Below are 19,079 nucleotides of genomic sequence, written 5' to 3'. Positions count from 1 at the left end.
CACTTAAAATCCACTACTTCAAGGAAGTACAGTTCTAGGCCATTTGGGCACACCACTAGTCTAAGAATTTTAACACAGCTCTCTTCAAAGTCAAAATAGCTTACAATGGCAAACTTTTCACTAGGAAGTTAGGATGTCAAAATATGAGATCAATTCTCTTCATGAACTATTCAATTCTCTCTCAATTGATGATTAAAATACATTTATAATGGCATATGGTCCAAAATGCTAGGAGTTGAAATAACCAAGAATTTGGAGTGTCATGGGACATTTCTTCGCACAAAGTGAAACCATGGATGCCATCAAAGATCAGTTTTGAGTCACACCATGGAGATTCTTGAAACAAGAGGGATGCTCTTGAGAGATGACATGGCTTGTTAATTTTTTAATCCAAAATCACATAAAACAAATTGCAGAAATCTAAGAACACAAGAATGCTGAAGATGACAAGAATTTTTTTTTATCCTGGGAAAAACCCTCCTACTCAAGGGGAAAACTCAGCCACATTTGAAAAATAGATCCCTTTATAAATTGATCAAAACAAATACAATGATCTCGAGCATATGATTGATAACCCTTATCAATCAATCATTAAATGCCTTCTTCACAGTTCGAATACCCCTGCTATGATCACAGTTTGAATACAAAACATATAATGCTCTAAGCATCTTACAGATACCACTAACACAAGAAAAATGTTTCATCAATAATATACTGATCACACTCAGATTGAGTGCAGAAGACAAATCTCTAGCGTACAACTATCTCGCTAATATATCGCATTCTCTGCTTTATACTGAGTTATATGTTAATATTATTATTATTTAATCCTATTTCAAAACAGGGACATCACACCATGGAGACTTGAAACAAGAGGGATGCTCTTGAGAGATGACATGGCTTGTTAATTTTTTAATCCAAAATCACATAAAACAAATTGCAGAAATCTAAGAACAGAACGCTGAAGACAACAGGAATTTTTTTATCCTGGGAAAACCCTCCTACTCGAGGTGAAAACTCAGCCACATTCGAAAAACAGATCCCTTTATAAATTGATCAAAACAAATACAGTGATCTCGGGCATATGATTGATAACTCTTATCAATCAATCATTAAATGCCTTCTTCACAGTTCGAATACCCCTGCTATGGTCAGAGTTCGAATACAAAACATATAATGCTCTAAGCATCTTACAGATACCACTAACACAAGAAAAATGTTTCTTCAATAATATACTGATCACACTCAGATTGAATGCAGAAAACAAATCTCTAGCGTACAACTCTCTCGCTAATATATTGCATTCTCTGCTTTATACTGAAGTCTCACAACATTCTCAAGATTGAATCCCATACACGGTAACTTCACAATGCTTTTACCTCCCTTTGAAAGAGTAATAAATTAATAACCGACAACTCAACAAGCAGCGCCCGTTATCAAAGTTATCATATTCGCTTCTGAAAGGTCAAAGTCGACATTTTAGAGGAAGTTATAGTTGGTTCATATCCTTCTCAAATTTTCCTATTTCCTAACAAATTCCATGCAGATTCGCAGTTTCGAACCCTAGTTGACTTTGCAGGAATTTCGATCGAATTTGGGAAAAGTCTGACAAGCCCTAGTGGAATGTCAGCGAGCAAATTTGGGGAAAGTGCCAACATTTTGTTGACATTTAAATGTTTTAATAAAGCGCTTTTTGGTCTATTTGATTGTTTCGAGATCCCTAGACCTAAAATGATGCCAATTTTTGATTTTAGTATTTATGTAGTGGAAGTGTTCACACTTATATTTATGCAGCAACAATGTTCGACCTCCCTTTCCTTGTGTTTTGGATTTTTATGCGGCATTTGACCTTCCTTTGCCTATGACCACTTCATCTTTGGCTGATGAAAACGTAGACGTTCAAGCAGTCATCAAACAAAGGAAAATGCAGTAAGCAAACAAATACACAACAGTGACATGTATTTTACTATTTTTGTTTGTTTTTAAATTTTTAATTATAGTATTGAATGGCATATACGTTTGAACTCAGTGCTAGACCACCAAGTTCATTTGGATGAAAAATGCCTCTCTACCTCTTCATTAGGATGTTGCTACCTTAGTTGGAAAACTATCACTTGGCAACAACTCGCCAAGCCCCTAAAAGTTTAATTGGGAAAAAATCGGCCAATGTTTATAAAAAACTCAAGAAAACTCAGGAACCTAAAAAAAGCGCTAAAATTTAATTAAGAATACATTTTTTGTTTTGCAAATTTCAATGAGAAGATGCATTTAATGAGTTAATTAATTCGAACACAAAAGAACCAAGCAGAGTTTAGATATATATAAATGCCTCCCAACGAAGAAAATTAACTGGCAAACAAAACGATATCGTTTTTTCCCTTTATCTTGTTGTCTTCTAATGCGGCCGAGTCGTTTTCAAAAACTCGCTGATTATATGATGATTAAATGCAAAAAAGGTGAGGTATTATCCTGCGATTAAATCTGCCAAAAACTTGCTTGAGTAAAAAACTGGGCGATTAGTGGCAAATCTCCGATTATTCGGCGATTATGCCAACTATGGTTGCTACTATTGTATATTAATTTTTAATTTTATTATTATATACTTAGTTTATTTCAGCAAGATGCATGAGAGTATATGGATTAACCTATGATTACAAATGCATTTTGATCTTCTGTGTATAACAAAAAGTCTGGAAGTTGTTTGTTTTGTATTTTTCTCAAAATAAAATGATTTGCTTAGGTTTATTTTCTTGAATCTTTTCTCATTGTTGCAACTTGTTTTGTTTGTTTGTAGTTTCTATCATGGCTGCAAATGCTTTTGGTGGCGGAAACTCCCACTTCAAAATTGACAAATGTTCCCCACTTTGGAATTATGTGTAAATGATTCGACCAATGCCAGGTAGAGGAGGTTATTTTTGGATTTGTAGCCACTGTAAAGAGGAATTTAGTAGCTCTTATAGTAGAGTGAAAGCACAAATGTGCATTATTCTTCGGAAAGGCATTAAATTTTGTACCGGGAAGCCAAGAGTAAATGGAATGCTACCTAAAACCTTCTATCTAAATCACATTGTTAGAAAATACATTCAAGAACAAAAGCAAAGGAAGCTGCTTGGAGGGAAAATTCTTCTCATTTGTTGGAAAGTGTCAACCACTCAAAGAAAGGGAAAATATCATCTATGTGTTCAACAACCACTCCCAGTGAACTACTTGCAGAGGGCCATGTATTATTGCGTTCTCCTCAACAACAAATTGTAAGTAAGAGAGCAATGGGACCCTTGGAAACATCATTTCAAAATGATTTTAGAGACATTACCGATCAAGCTATAGCAAGATGTGTCTATGCAAATGGATTGTCATTTAATGTTGTTCTCTCACCATATTGGCAATACATGGTGAGGGTAGTTAATGAGGCTTCTAAGGGGTTTAAGGGCCCTGGTTATGAGAAGATACCTACCACTTTATTGGATGATGAGGTGGCTCGTGTAGAGGATTTGCCATGCTTCCCATCAAGGATTCATGGGTTGAAATAGTTGTGACAATAGTATCAGATGGATAAAAAGATGCAAGGAACTGCCCTTTGAGGAATGTTATTGCAGTGTCTACAAGATGTGCAATGTTTTTGAAAGATGTGGATTGTGAAGGAGAGGTAAAGGACTGTCCTTTCATTGCAATCATTCTTATCCTACCTATTGAACAAGCTTGCCCTCAAAATGATGTTCAAGTAGTAAACAACAATGACAAGAATTGCAGGGTTGTCGGCTTATTGGTTGAGGAGTGGTACAAACAGATTTTTTGGACACCTTGTGCTGTGCACTCACTCAACCTAATGCTGCAAAAAATTGGCACTAAGGTTGAGTGGATAAAAAAAATGTACGAAGAGGCACAAGATATCCAAATGTTTGTTATGAACAACCACATGATGCAAGTCGTATTTAGACAATTCTAGAAATTGGAGCTCTTGAAGGTAACTTCAATTGTTTAAAATTTAAAATGTTTTAGAAATCTAGTCACTTTAGTTTAGTAAACTTTTTATATTTTTATTTTTTTAATCTATTATTGTTTTGATCTTAAAATAGGTTGCTAAGACCCGCTTTGCCTCCAACACTATTGTTTTGAGATGCCTTGTCAAGGTTAAAGAGCCATTGTCTAGAATGGCAACCGATGCTAATTGGAGCATATGGAGGCAATCTAATAGTGCAAAGGCAGCTGCCATTAAGACATTAATACTAGATGACTCTTGGTGGGATTGCGCCGAGTACCTTTTGAAGATCACTGAGTGTATATTGAGCATGATCTAATACACGAACATGGATAGGCCTTGCGTGGGTGAGGTATATGATGGCATTGACTCCATGATTGAGGATATTAGAAATACCATAAATGAGAAAGAGTAGGATCTTGATGAAAAGTTCTTCAAGGAGCTACAAGTAATCATGGCAGAGAGATGGAACAAAATGACTACCCTTTTGCATCTACTTGCCTTTGCATTGAGCTTGAAATTCTATAGCCAATCGGTCCTCAAGGGGAGTACCACTAGAATTGCCCCATAGATAGATCCTAAAGTTGCTCAAGGCTACAAGGCAGCCGAGCACCTACGACCTGCAGTGAGGTCTGAATTTATGAGTTTTGCGAGCACCAATGATTGTGGTCTTGAAGCTCTTGAATACAAGAACAATGCTGATGCTCATAAGTGGTGGTACTTCCATGGACAAATGTACTAGCACTTGCAGCCCATTAAGATCAAAATTTTATCATAGGTAAGTTCTTTAATCTTAAGTTTCTAATTTCTAATTTCTTGTTGATAAATATTCAAAACTCTTCACTCTATAATATCAAATTTGTAAAATTTGATAGGTTGCTAGTTCATTATCATCTAAGAGGAATTGGAGCACGTATTCCTTCATCCACTCAATAAAACGCATCAAAGTAAACTCCAAGAAGGCAGATAACTTGGTCTTTGTGCATTCAAAGTTGAGGTTCACAACTCACAAAGAGAATACCTACAAAAAGGGGAGGCAAAACACTGGGATGTCGAACCAGAGTCTGTGGAGTTTGAAGCCCACTTTCATGCATTTGCAATTGATGATGGTGATCATGAGATACATAACGATGTTGAAGCTGATCTTGAGGCTATAGCCGATACTACTGATGGTAGTGGCACAAATTGTGCTTCTAATCAGCAACTGAGATGAATTCTTTGATGATTTTAAATCATATTTGATCACATATGACTGATTAGTAATGTTGACATTACTGTTTTTGAACTGAAACATTGATATGGTGGTGTATTTTGACATTTTGTCATGTCGTTCGAACTAAATCATTAATATATGTGGTCATGTATTTTGCTAAACTGCTTTAATATTAACATAGTAGTGTATGAGCTTATTTGCTGCAGCATATTTTTACATATATATAATTTTTTAAAAAAAATCTCGTATAGACGAACCCAAAACAAACCCGAACCCAGCCCAAAAAAATTGAGCAACTTTTGAACCCGAATGTCAAATCCGCATCCCAACCAGAATCTAAACCGGCAACTTAGCCCGTTATTCAATATAATGACATGATATTTTTTCTGATGAATGCAAATGGACACACATTACATAAAAATGAACTGTTGCTGATAAGGATGTCACTGCTCATCATAAACACAAGCTACTCAGGCCTTAACCACAAGCCGACGTACACCCATATCGTCGAGTGTAAGAGAAATGGCAGAAGCCACATCTTCTGGGTCCATTATCTTCATTCTGGGCAGTTACAGTAAGAGAAGAAAAGAAGTCTGAGAAAGCTGAAAGGAACAACAAGTGTATGCAAGATTTCTCACGCAGGTACCAGAATATTAACATTCTGATGCATCCAGACAAAGTTTGCATTTGTTAACTGTTGCTTCTAAAACTCCCATTATTAATGGAATCAATCTTAACCAAGAAAAGCAAGCTGCAGTATAATGGAATCAGGGGGCAGCAGAATGCTGTTCTAGAAACAGTTATTTACCTGTTGGATATATGATCATTTTTAAGGTGACCTTATCAGTTCTGCAATGAATGATCAAGAATTTCTGGATTTGTTTGTGTTCTGGCAATTGATTTTAAGCAAAACTAATAAGAACTATTTTTGTATGCCAGAAAATTTGGAACCATAGTTTGCGAATTCTGCGATCACTCTCTGAGCTGTTTAGTACTCTCTGTTTTCTTTGCCCCATGATTTTTTACTAGTTCAACTCTCACGCATTTATACGCACATGAAAAAAATGGATAAAATTACCAATGCGAATGAAATGCTGGTTTCACATGCTTCTTTTGTTATAAAAACTATTCATTCTCTATTTTGAGATGTCAAGTTATTATTTGAAAAACATTTTTTGATTGAATTTTGCATAAAATTTATTTTTTTAAAGATATTTTAATTTGTTGTACTCTCTAACTCGCCAAGTTTTTGTCAAGTCATTGCTGAGTTTTTACCGAGTCAAAAATTGTGGGCTTGCTGAGTACTCTCCGAGTCGGAGTCTGCAAACTATGTTTAAAACTACTACCGGACAAGTGTATACTTTTGATGGGTTGAGGTAAGGTCCAACTGAGAGGATTCTTTTAACTCTTACAGCCTATAGAAATTTCTTTTTATTCTACTTCACTAAGTGTTTCAACTATACTAGATACGACCTTGCGTGAGTAGGAAATACCAGGGTTGAAGTTGCTATTTCTGCCAGAGAAATGGATTACTAGCTCTTTTAAGGCAAAAGAGCAATTTGTAACAATTACTGCTAGAGAGTCTCTACTTTTGATGGATTCAGGATCAATTCTATAGAAGAGTGTCAAGTTTTGAATCAGAATACATAATAACAAAGAACAGATAATCAGAGAACACAGAACACGAGATACACTGGGAAACCCTCCTTCTCAAGGGAAAAACGCAGCCACACCAAAAGATGATCCTTCTTTGAATAATCAGTAAGTCTGAATACAAAGCTCACAAGCTCAATCAGTATTAAATCCTTTACTGTGGTTGTTAACACTTAAACAATCAATATTCCTCATGATCATATATGTACTGTCAGACTTATTGCAATACTGAATCACTCTCAACTTCAGCATCATGTGATGCACATGAATGTCAAGAAAATCAGAATAGCCAACTTTTGCTTTCCAATCACAGTATATCATAGTTGGATGACATATACACATAACAATGAGCGATAATGATCTCAATCAAGAAAATCTTCAGAGCAATAAGAAAACAAAGACTCTCTGTCTTCAAACCATTATGTCGACCAAATAATCCCCTACATCATCTCAACCTGTGCTACACTCAACAATAGTCAGACCTGCGGAGAAGAGAACAATGGCAGAACAATTGACAAGAATCATATGCTGATCTCACTAGTATGCTCAATACTAAGCAATATGATAAAGCATAAATGAATCGATCATATACAGATCAAATAGAGTACGGAACTAATGAGCTTTGGGTCCAACAAAATTATTTGCTCAGAACAATATATTTGCACAGCCCCAAAGAACACACATCAAAACAGCGCTCAGAATAATATATCTTCACACATTGAAGAGGCCCGACCAATAAAAGAAGAGACAACATGAGTGAATGAAGAGGCACCCACAATTGAAGTTAAAGCTCCAGCCGTTTCAAAGGAGCAATATAGTGATGAGCACAAGGAAGATAAACCAGTCTATAAACAATGAAGGATGACCATCAAGCAGGAAACTGACACCATTCATAAATACAATGGTGAGCTGGATGCCATGTAGACACCCCACTAAGTGATAGAGAAGTCTAGTAAACATAAAACTTCTATACAGGATGCTGTAAGAACATCATCAGACAGTGGCACGGGCATTAAATACATGTCTATGACACTACTAAGCAAATCTTCCATGAATAGTTCTGATGAGCTACAGGTGAAGCATGAACGGCAGAATGAATCAATGAAAGCACAGAAAACTAATGACGAAATAGCCATTGAGAGAGGGTTGGAACAATTCAAGCTTTGCTTGGCATACCATTGAGAAAACCGCTGGTACATAATGTCGTGGAAGCAAGGATGTGAACTGACATGATAATGTGAAAGCTAAACCTCTAGTTAGCAAAAATGTGGCACAATGACTAGTCAGCAACATACATAATGAAGCACAAAGACCAGCCAATTCAGGGAGTTATAAAATGAAGATTGAAGACCTGTTTTGAAGCTATAACTTCAACAAAGAGGTTTTGCTTCTTATTATTAACCTATTTGGTGATGGTTGTGATGATATGGCCAATGAAAAGCTGAAAACTATATCCAAAGACATTGATTTATTGGAGAGTTTGAATATTGGGGTCATGTACGAGATTGCATCCACAAAAATGCTGCATGTTTGGAAAGCAGACTCACTGCCTGAAATTGCAGTTAACTTCCAAACAATGTTTTAGTCCATTTTCTGAGCCTTGAGGAAACAGCAGTTATAAAGTATCCGGCTGTTATATATAATAATATTGAGTTTTGAAGAGTTATGGAGCACAACACTGTGTGGAACATAACTGCAACAAAAGTATTGGATTTACATTCCTAATTCAGGAGAAGGAAACAAAGGAGGAGGAGGAGAAGAAAACGAGCAGAAAGAGGAGGTGCTGTTGGAGGAGGAGAAGCAAAGCAAACTGAGACAGAGAAGACCGACAAGAAAAGGGAAAGGAAGAGAAGAAGAAAGGGAAGGAGAAGGAGAAGGAAAAAGAAACGAAAATAAGAAGAAGACCTAGAAAAAAAGGAGAAGGAGAATGGGATGATAAAGAAGTAGGAGCAGAATATAAAGGAGGATAAGATGAAGCAGAAGACAAAGAACCAAGGTTTATCTTGCTATCAGCGTAACCGTTGTACCTCTTTTAGGTGCAAGTGCTAGTATACCAAATTTGGCCCTCCCTTAACAAACAAATTTTAGGCTTTTGCAATCAAATATGTCTGCAGTGGGAGGGGAATTATCATGTAGATGCATTGGCCAACTTCAGTATTGATCATGACGAGACATTTATCTGGAGATAGCTTATGCCCTTGGATATGCTGATTCCCTTCTTTATGTGCACTTACTACCAAGTTAGCAACCAACTCACTATGATGACGTAGAATGATTATAATGTATGTAGATACATTATCTTCGCCTTTTCAAGGATGCACTGCTGATGACTGCAATTTATGGGTTGAAATGTTACGTTAGTTTCTAGAGGGCTTTCGTTTAATTTTCTACAGAACGTGTCTAAACATGGGTGCAATGGATGCCACAATGAGGTTATATGCCAAGAAGTAGCAAATGTCCTTCATGGGAGAGATTTTTGATCTAGGTTTAATGACAATTTACTAGGTGACTACTCATAGATACTGCATAAATGCTAACATAGCCTCAATGTTTGTGTAAGTTTGTATTTAGAGGCAGTGGAATCCTTTGACATTGTGAGTTTGGTATCAATGGCATTGACTAAGCTTGTCTGGCACTTAGGTCTTAATTCTATTCTTGAAATGGCTATTCTTGGGTTAGGTTTTACAATTAGGAGTGGGATGTGGTTCAATCTCCTCACCGTTGTAGGATCGCCATGATATCCTTTTGTCATCTCTGCACATGGTTTTAAACATTAGGAGAAATGAGGCATTGCAGTCGCTTGGGAGTGATGCCAACTGATGGAGTTGATTGGTTGTTATGAGTGGATGAGGAGACTTTGGACAATGAGGGTGACGATATTGATGAAATAGGGATACAGTGGTAAATCGTTTATATAGAAAGACATAGGGGTTGTTTTTATGTTTTGATGATAGGATATTAAGAACATTGATGATAGATTATTTTTGGAGAAAGTGTCCCTGTGGAACATGTTAGATGCGTAAACTACCAATTATTGACAATTATCATTAAATAATTTTAAATTTATATAAAACATTAATTCAACTCATCAAACTATCAATGAACAAGAGCTAAACATAAAAATGTAGTTCAAGAGCAAGAGAGTTAAAATTGTTGCTGAAGTAAAGCTTAAGGGGCAATTTTTTTTGTGTATATGAAGGTTGAACCTTGCTAAATGTCATCATTCTAGGTGGCAGCAACTTTTTAATTGTTTTGTAAGTACACCGAATTGGGGCTTTGTGCAAACTGCGAGTTCAAGGCACCCCTTTGGTACTCCACAACGGTAGAGGTGATGTCTCCAGAAATATACCCAAAAAAAAGTACTGCACAAATTTCACCAATTTTTCGCCCTATTTTGGGAATAGGTCGAGGAATGTTTTGTCTCAATGCATATCCCCATTCTACATGTTAACATATATAAAGAATTTTTTACACCTTTAAAAATTAAAACAATCACAATGGACATCATATGTTATCTCGTTGGTTGTCTGTACACGAAGTATAATGATTCTATTATGTAGTTTTTTTCTTTGTTTGGGCGCTCAATTTAGGTTTTTAGTAGTTTTTCTTAAATTATTTTTAGTGTCTTTTGGGGTATGTGGAGAAGACAGATTGGCGGGGATGATCGAATGCCCTTGTGACTTTCAAATGGTAATGGTGACACAAGGGCTTTTGTCCCTTTTGAGTTGTGTGTTTTAGGGAGCAACATCCCCATTTGTTTCAATTTTTGGCGCAAGTAATCTATTGTAAATATTAGAGTGTTTCTAATATTTAGTGAGCTGTAGTTCTCTGTTAGCTTTGTTTAGCTTTCTTTTAGCTAGAATAGAATGTTTCTATTCTTTATGATCGTTTCCTAAGGAAACATCTCTTTATTCTTTTATACATAGAGACCTCTCGGTCTTTGTTGATAACAAGCAAGTATTTTACCAATTACTTCATAATATGGTATCAAAGCCAATATTTCAATTTTTTTTTGAAAAATTTAATGATTTCTTTAGATATTATTTGGTACAAATTTTCGAAATTATTTCATAGTTTTTCTAATGATGTCTAGGATTTTTTTTTGAGGAAATCATCTGTGCACACTCGGAGCTTGGCTAGGTCTGGAAATCTCGGTTTTTCTCTATACGATCTATCTAACTCACGACATTCATGACAACCTCCAAAAATCGTGATTTTTTGGACTTTCTCTTGCAACTCTTACAAGTTCAAATCGTTTTTTCCTTGGGCATTTTTTTGCACATCAAGTTTCTTTGCAAATCGTAGCATTCAAACTTTGGAAAAGCTCGCGTTTTTGCTCTGCAACTGGTGTCAAAACCTTAATTTTTGAGCTCGGACAATTTTTTGATATAAGATTCTTGGTGGGTTTTTCGAGAGCTCAACTGGGTTGTCATATTTTTCTGGGTGCGTTAATATTTGTACCTCGATTTTTGAGCCAGTGGATAAAAAATCGACAACATATTCTTTATGGGTTTTTTCGAGCTTTCATTTGGGTCAACCGTCAATATTTTTGGGTCTTTCATTGCTTTAAAGAACGTACCTTCACAGAGTTTCACATTTTTCATTGAAAAACATGGCATGGTATCTTTGATAAACATTCTACTAAAAAATGACTCAAAATTCAATAGTTAAAATTATGGCACTTGGAAGCAGCAGATCATAGCAATTTTTGAATATTGGAATATCGATCAAATTGTTTTGGGTGTTACGAAGCATCCAACTGCCCTTAGTATTGATCAGGATACATGAGATTTGAATAATCGAGAGGCGGTGATGCTTCTCAATTTATTGGTAGTTGATGATCAGCTCTCTCAAATTCCATCTAGCAAGATAGCTGCCAAGATATGGGCACATATCAAAGGTCTTAATGAGACTTCTGACAAAAGCAAAGCTTTCTTCTTAAAGAACACTCTATTTTCTATTATCATGGATGAGTGAACCTCACCCAAGGCTCATTTGAATAGGAATTAGGAAATCCGTGATCAATTGCTTCCCAATGGTCACAAGATGGAGGAGGAGGCCATTGTGGTTATCACTCTTCGGAGTTTACCAAAGTCCTATGAGCATTTTATCGAGACTCACAACATCATGTCTTCTAGTGTTGATCTGAAGTTCACTAATCTTTGCACACTTCTACTTTAGCAAGATCGGTGAAAACAACAGTTCGGTAGCAACTCCAACTCCACCTCCACAGAGCAAGCCTTTGCTGCTAAATCCTTTCTGAAGGGATAAAGGCAAGTTTCAACAGTTGTCTCAATAGAAGCCTTCTGCTCCATCTTTAGACGACTTTTAGAAGAAGAACATTCAATGCAACTATTGCCTCAAATTTGGCCACATGAAGGTTGAATGTTAGAAACACTTAAATGCACAATATAAGCAATCAGGTTTGCAGCCCAAAGCGAACAGTGCAGAGCACACTGAGCAGACAAAATCTACCTTTTACGTCTTCATGGCTAAACAATCAGCAGATCATGTAAAGTTGTCTGCCTAATACATTGATTCAAGTGCCTCTCGTCAATTCACCCACCGCAGAGATTGGTTTACTAACTACCAGCCTTATTCAGATTATGTTATTTTTGGTGGCAAAGAAGAGTACCCTATTGTTGGCAAAGGCAACATTCATATTCAGTCTATTGGGAGGATTCTCATTTTCCTCGATGTGTACTACGTTCCAGGGATGGAACTAAATCTACTCTCAACTAGTCAGTTACTGCATCATTCTCCACACTTGGATGTCACCTTCAATTCACATTAGTGTACCATCATTGATCGAGCGACTGAGTCTATTATTGTAGTAGGTCTTGAGGATCATGGTCTTTTTCGACTTATTGATTCTAGTGATTCTCAGGACTTAGCACACTTTGGCATCAATGATATGGGCACATAAAAGTGCATTATCTCTCCCAACTTGCTCGGGATGAGCTTGTCCTTGGATTGCTAGAAATTCAGACTCAACAGCTTGGAGTTTGTGATGCATGCCAGGTTGGGAAGCAACATCGCACACCTTTCACCAGTGGTGATTTATGGCGAGCTTCTCAGGTACTTCAACTTGTTCATGCCGATATTTACGGCCCTTTGGCCAGTCCTTCTATTCTTGGGTCCAAGCATTTTCTGCTGTTTGTTGATTATTTTAGTAGAAAAATGTGGGTAAATTTTCTAAAAAAGAAATCAATGGCATTTCTTGGATTTCAGAAGTTTAGACCTTTAATTGAAAAAGAGCCTGAGAAATCTATTATTACCCTTAGATCAAACAATTTGGGGGGGGGGGGGATTTTGTTCTAATGAATTCTCTAGCTTCTTAGATACTCATGGCATTAAACGCTAGTTAACCCCATCCCACACACCACAACAGAATAGTGTAGTTGAATGAAAACACAAAACAATCACTGAGATGGCTCATTCTATGCTCGAACACACATGTTTTGAACAAGTTTTGGGCAGAAGCAGTCAACAATGCAATTTATCTTTTGAATTGGTCGCCCACAGTGGCGGTCAAAGGTAAAAGTCTAGAAGAGACCAGAATCGGTCACTTGAAAGTTTTTGGCTCCCTTGCTTTTGTTTGGATCCTTGATGTGTCATGCACCAAGTTGGATGCCAAGAGTCAGAAACTGATGCTTGCTAGATACAGTAGTTTTCAAAAAGCCTATTGTTTGATCGACACTGAGACATCTCGTCTCCCGTATAGTCGTGATGTAATCTTTGATGAGCAGCAAGGACCATTCATGCCTGTTTCTCCTGTTCATGATTCAACATACTAGCCTACGAAGGCTCATGATTTGAGAGTTAGGCTTCCATTAGGTCCACCTGATGGAAGGGCTCCAGTAGCTCCTAGAGCTCTAATTATACCAATGATCTCTGTACGTACACCTCCAGCTTCTCTTGCAGGATCACTTTGATTTATTGATGCTTCACCTGAGTTTGATCCCAATTCTTCTGGCGAGGAACCTGATCACCAAGCATCTCTTGATACAAATGTTGGTCATTCTCCTCTCCGACTTAAGTAGTGGGCTAAGACACTTGTTGATCTTTGTGATGATGAGCTCATTGATGGGAGAATTGCTCGAAAAAGAGCAAACCTACAGAGTCTGTTAACTTTGCTCTCATGGCCAACATTCATAGCGTGTTTGAACCTCAAACATATTCTGAGGCTACAGGAATTCCAGAGTGACAACAGGCGATGACATCTGAACATCAGAGCTTGTTGAAGAATAACACTTGGGTCGTTTATGATCTTCCACCAGGGAAGAAACCTATTGGCTGCAAATGAGTTTACAAAATCAAATACAAGTCTGATGGTACTTTGCGAAGGGCTTTTCTCATCGTCAAGGCATTGATTATGAGGAGACCTTTGCTCCTATTGCAAAGATGAGCACAATTAGATTAGTCCTAGCCATTGCAGCTCAATTTGGTTGGAAGGTCCATCATATGGACGTTAAGAGTGCTTTCTTGAATGGCGATCTCCATGAAGAGGTCTACATGATGCAACCTCCTAGTTCAAGATTGCAGATAAAGGCCATCAGGTTCTTAAATTGGTGAAAGCTCTCTATGGCTTGAAGCAAGCCCCTCGAGCATGGTACATAAAAATTGGTAAGTACCTTTGTGATCAAGGCTTCAAGAGGAGTTCTTCCGACTCAAATTTGTACATCAAGACTACTAACAGTGAGATCATCCTTTTGGTTATTTATGTGGATGATTTGATCATCACTTGCTGTTTGACATCTCTGATTTAGGGAATCAAACAAAATTAATGACAGTATTTTGATATGACTAACCCTAGGCTCATGCATTATTGCTTAGGTGTTGAGGTTTGGTAATAGTCTTTTGTGTATTCATCTTTCAGTCCAAATATGCTAGGGCTCTGTTAGATAAATTCCATATGCAAGATTGCAAGCTTGCATCTACATCCATGGAGAAAGGCCTCAAGTTATTAGCCAAGTTTGATTCTACTCTTGTTGATGATACTACATACAGGCAACTAGTAGGCAACCTCATCTACCTTTCTGCTACTAGGTTTGACATCAGCTTCACAGTCAGCAACATCTTACACTATATGACAACTCCCAAGGCTGATCATTGGATGGCCACAAAGCATGTGTTTCGTTATGTGGAGGCCACTTCAGAGTATGGACTTCTTTACTCTCGAAGTTCTAATCCTCAACTTAGTGGGTTTACAAATTCAGATTGGGCAGGCTCTGTTGATGATAAAAAGTCAACTTCTAGATATGTGTTCATTTTGGGATCCGTTGGTGTCACATGAACTAGTAAGGAGCTGGCAGTTTCTCTCTCCTCTACAGAGGCCGAATACAGAGGGACTGTTGAGGCAGGATGTGAAGTTATTAGGCTTTGTCGGATGCTTGGGGATATGTAGATGTCACCAGTAGGACCGACTACTCTGTTTGTTGATAACGAAAGTGTTATCAAGTTATCTCGAAATCCAGTCTTCCATGAACGAACCAAGCATGTGGATGTTCACTGTTGCTACATAAGACAGCTGGTTGAAAACGAGACAATAGACTTGCAGCATGTTCCAACCACAGATTAGACTATAGAAATTCTCACCAAGCCTATTGGTTGTGATAAGTTTGTCAAATTCAGAAGACAACTCGGTGTTGTGGATAGATTAACCATTAAGGGAGGGTATTACGATAATAGATAAATGTCTATTATTAGTTAATGGTAATCTATTTGTAATCTATTGTAAATATTATATTATTTCTATTCTTTATGATTGTTTCCTAAGGAAACCTCGCATTATTCTTTTGTATATATAGACCTCTTGGTTTTTGTTAATAACAAGCAAGTATATTACGAATTACTTCGTAATATGATATGCCTCATCCTTGGCCTTGAGTGCCTAGGACAGCTTGGATGTCTAGAACAAAACAAAACCTTGGTTGTGTCTCTAGTGCATGCTAAATTTATCAAGGAGTGCATTACACTTTCACGAATAAATTAATTATAATTATTATAGAACTAGAAATCTGTTATGTAAGATACTTCATTTACAAATTCTTGATTCGAGATCTTTTGCATCCTTGAATAACCTGTGCAACCTTGCACACAATAGATTTCACCCAGTGCAGCTTGATTTCCATGTGTTCCTTAAGAAAGTCAATGGATTTTAGAATATTAAGAGTGGTTGACCACTCGTTAGAACATCTGCTGTCAGATTGATTTTTGGATAACTTGTTAGTCGTGGTTGGTCAAAATAATGTCACATTCAATTTTATTAAAGAATGGTTGATTGTTGTATTTTCAAATAATACCCATGTTGATCAGATTTACTTCTCATTGCACACCTATAACAATGAATTGCATCAGTTGTGTTGTGAGGTTTCACACCATCACCCCATTGCAAATGTGAACTCGCTCTTTTCTTTCTTGTAGTTGTTATGTTTGTTGGGGTTTGGTAGTAAACAGGAGATTTTATAGCTTTGAAAGACTTGAGCGGCGTTTAAAAAAGCAAATGGCTAAGTTGTGATTTTAAAGTGGGAATGTAAAAAATCTGTCTATTGTGGTTATGTTATAATGGGTTGAACATAAAATCCTAAGTGTATTTAAATTTAACTAGTCAGTTTGTCAGAAATCCCATATAAAGGCATATTCCATGCATAAGGGCCTTGAAATCCTTATAAAAACTGTTTTTTCACATTCAAAATGGCCAAAATCCTAAGGAAAATAAAATTTTTAAAATTAAAATTTAAAATACACAGAATCTGGACCATACACGAGTTTTCCTTCGTATTTTGATCAAAGTCTAGACAATGCATGATTTTCTCTTCATATTTTGATCAAAATCCAGACTATACATGATTTTCCCTTCATAGTTTGATCAAAACTCAGACTATACGTGTATTTCCTTTCATACTTTGGCATTTTTAGAGAAAATTCCAAGTTTTGGAGGTCAAAATCCAAGCATACCATGATTTTCCACCACTATGGATGATTCTACTTGTTTGAAAAATCTAGTCAAGGGTTGATTCTCTCCCAAGTGCGAGTTTGAGAATTTTCGAAGTTTGGAAATTGTCTAGACTAGGGTCGTTTTTCCCATGAAGAAGTTTGGAACCTGAAATTTTTTCTTAGCTTGGAAATTGTCCAAACTAGGGTCATTTTTTCCTTGGTGGCAAGTATGGATTCCAAAATTGTAAGTTTCAAATTTGTCCTAACATGGGTGATTTTCCTCAAGAAGAGGTTGGAATGTGGAAAACTTTCAGAGTGTTGAAAATGTGTAGACTAGGGTGCTTTTTCCTTCAAAAGGAGTTTGGAATGTGGGAAATTTTTTCAGTGTTGAATTTGTCTAGGCCAAATTCGTTTTTCCCTTGGGGAGAATAAGGAGTGATGCGAAATTTTCTAAGTATTGAAACCGTTTGGACATGAGTGTTTTTTCCCTCAAGGGGAGTATGGAATGCAAATTTTTTTTGTGTGCGAGTTATCTGGACCATGGTCAAATTTCCCTCCAAGAGCTATTTTTTTGAATTTTTTGAAGTACCAAGGATGCCCATACTAGGGTGGATATTACCCCCTTGTGATGACAAAGAGAGATCAAATTTTTTTCTAGGTAAAAGATGAATCCTATCCAAGCCTTGATCGATTTTTCACACTTTGCATGACTGGAATTAGAATGTGGATGTGCCCTTTGGATCCATGGATGATGTGTTTGAAGAGGGAAATGCAAACTTAGTCAAATTTTTGGGTGTTCATACCTGAGTCGTTTTTTTGCTTTTAGGGACTTTTTTATTATTAAATAAAGCAAATAATGAGAAATTAATTAAGTAAAGTGAGAGGCTTTCTACAAGGGTATTAAATTTTTATCCCACATTGCTCGTGGGTGGTAAAGCAACATCCCAAATCCCTTTAAAAGGCCATCAACTAAGCGAAGAAATCATATGGATTAATAAAGACAAAGGCTAAGTGGCTGAAAAGTCTGGAGCAAGTGACCAAGGTGAGGCATGATCCAACATTGGTTATTGGAGTCTAGGTGACGAAGGAAGCTGGCTGCCATTGAAAGGAGGCTTGACATTGCTGTAAGTTTGAGGTAAGCCATGAAAGTGACTGAGTCTGAGGATGACCTCCGTGGAAGTAATTTGTGCCAAACTTGAGATACACATCCTAGCTTTGAAACTCGTTCAGATATGATTGTAGACTAATGGAGAGTATCTTCTCAGACATTGAAGGCCACTGGAGGGCCAAAGACAAGGATTTTATAGTCCAAATCTGCAGACTTCTGAGATTGGTGATTATTTTTAGGAAGTTGTGGATTTTATTTCAAATCCCTAGATTGCCAAGCACTCGTTCTAAACCAATCCCCTATCCTTAGACATCAACTTGGAGGCCATTAGAGGGTTAAATCTGAGGTATGCAAGCTCAGATCCAAAAACATCATGAACAGGTATTTTGAAAAATCATAGAAGATAACCAAAGGATGTTAAGTGCCCATACTTGTTTTCTGAGTCTTCCTTGGTCTAGTGCCAACCATTTGCAATCAATTTCAGTCATTGGGAGGACAAGGTAAGTTAGTTATGAGCATATATCTGAAAACTACCTTTGAAAGTTATCTTTTCTTGTCTAAATCTGGGTTTTTTTTGTGATGGACTTGGATTATAAATGTCCCACAGACCTTTTGGGGATTGTTTAAGTATCATTTGAGTCATTTTTAAGGTCTGAAAGTACAAGCTGCAGACCTAGGTCTGTAGATAGCCTACAGCAGGGTTGTTTTTTAATAAATCCCTCACAATTTCCAGACTTCACCAATTCGTAAGTTTGATATTGCAGAGTCTTTACTGGTCCCTTTGGCATCTAAATCACTAAATTTGCAGCTTAAATTCACTCAAAAAGTGCAGTTGCAGGTATGTCTTCAGACATGACATTGGTGATAAATGTGATCTTGGTGCTTAATGAAGTCATTAGTTTAATCTGCAAGTATATATCTACAGTAAAAGAACCTTGAACAGGCTTAGCATAATAAGTGGCTTTATATCGAGAGAGTTGAATATTTGGTGTTTCCCTTCAAAGCATTGAGTGTTTGATTCTGCATGTTGTTGTGGAACAAAATTCACATCAACAAGTTCGTAATGTGAAATCATATGAGATCAATGTTTGCACTATTTATTGGGGTCTGCAGTCATTTGAAGGGTCTCAATCTGGCTCAATCTTCAGTTGCACTTGGAGGAGTTCAATTCCAAAGCATTTGAGTGG

General features: G+C 37.0%; 1 protein-coding gene across 4 annotated transcripts in view; it reads left to right on the top strand.

Annotated features, from left to right (window-relative positions):
- Nucleotides 1-19,079, top strand: part of PBF1 (N-terminal nucleophile aminohydrolases (Ntn hydrolases) superfamily protein) — a 56,062-nt gene that overhangs the window by 30,581 nt on the left and 6,402 nt on the right. The window lies entirely within an intron of this gene.

Source organism: Cupressus sempervirens, chromosome 3 (assembly GCF_028749045.1).
Source record: "Cupressus sempervirens isolate cs-2001-9-10 chromosome 3, ASM2874904v1, whole genome shotgun sequence".
Taxonomy (NCBI): domain Eukaryota; kingdom Viridiplantae; phylum Streptophyta; class Pinopsida; order Cupressales; family Cupressaceae; genus Cupressus; species Cupressus sempervirens.
The sequence above is the reverse complement of the archived record's forward strand: the minus strand, read 5'-3'. Positions and strand labels throughout refer to the sequence as shown.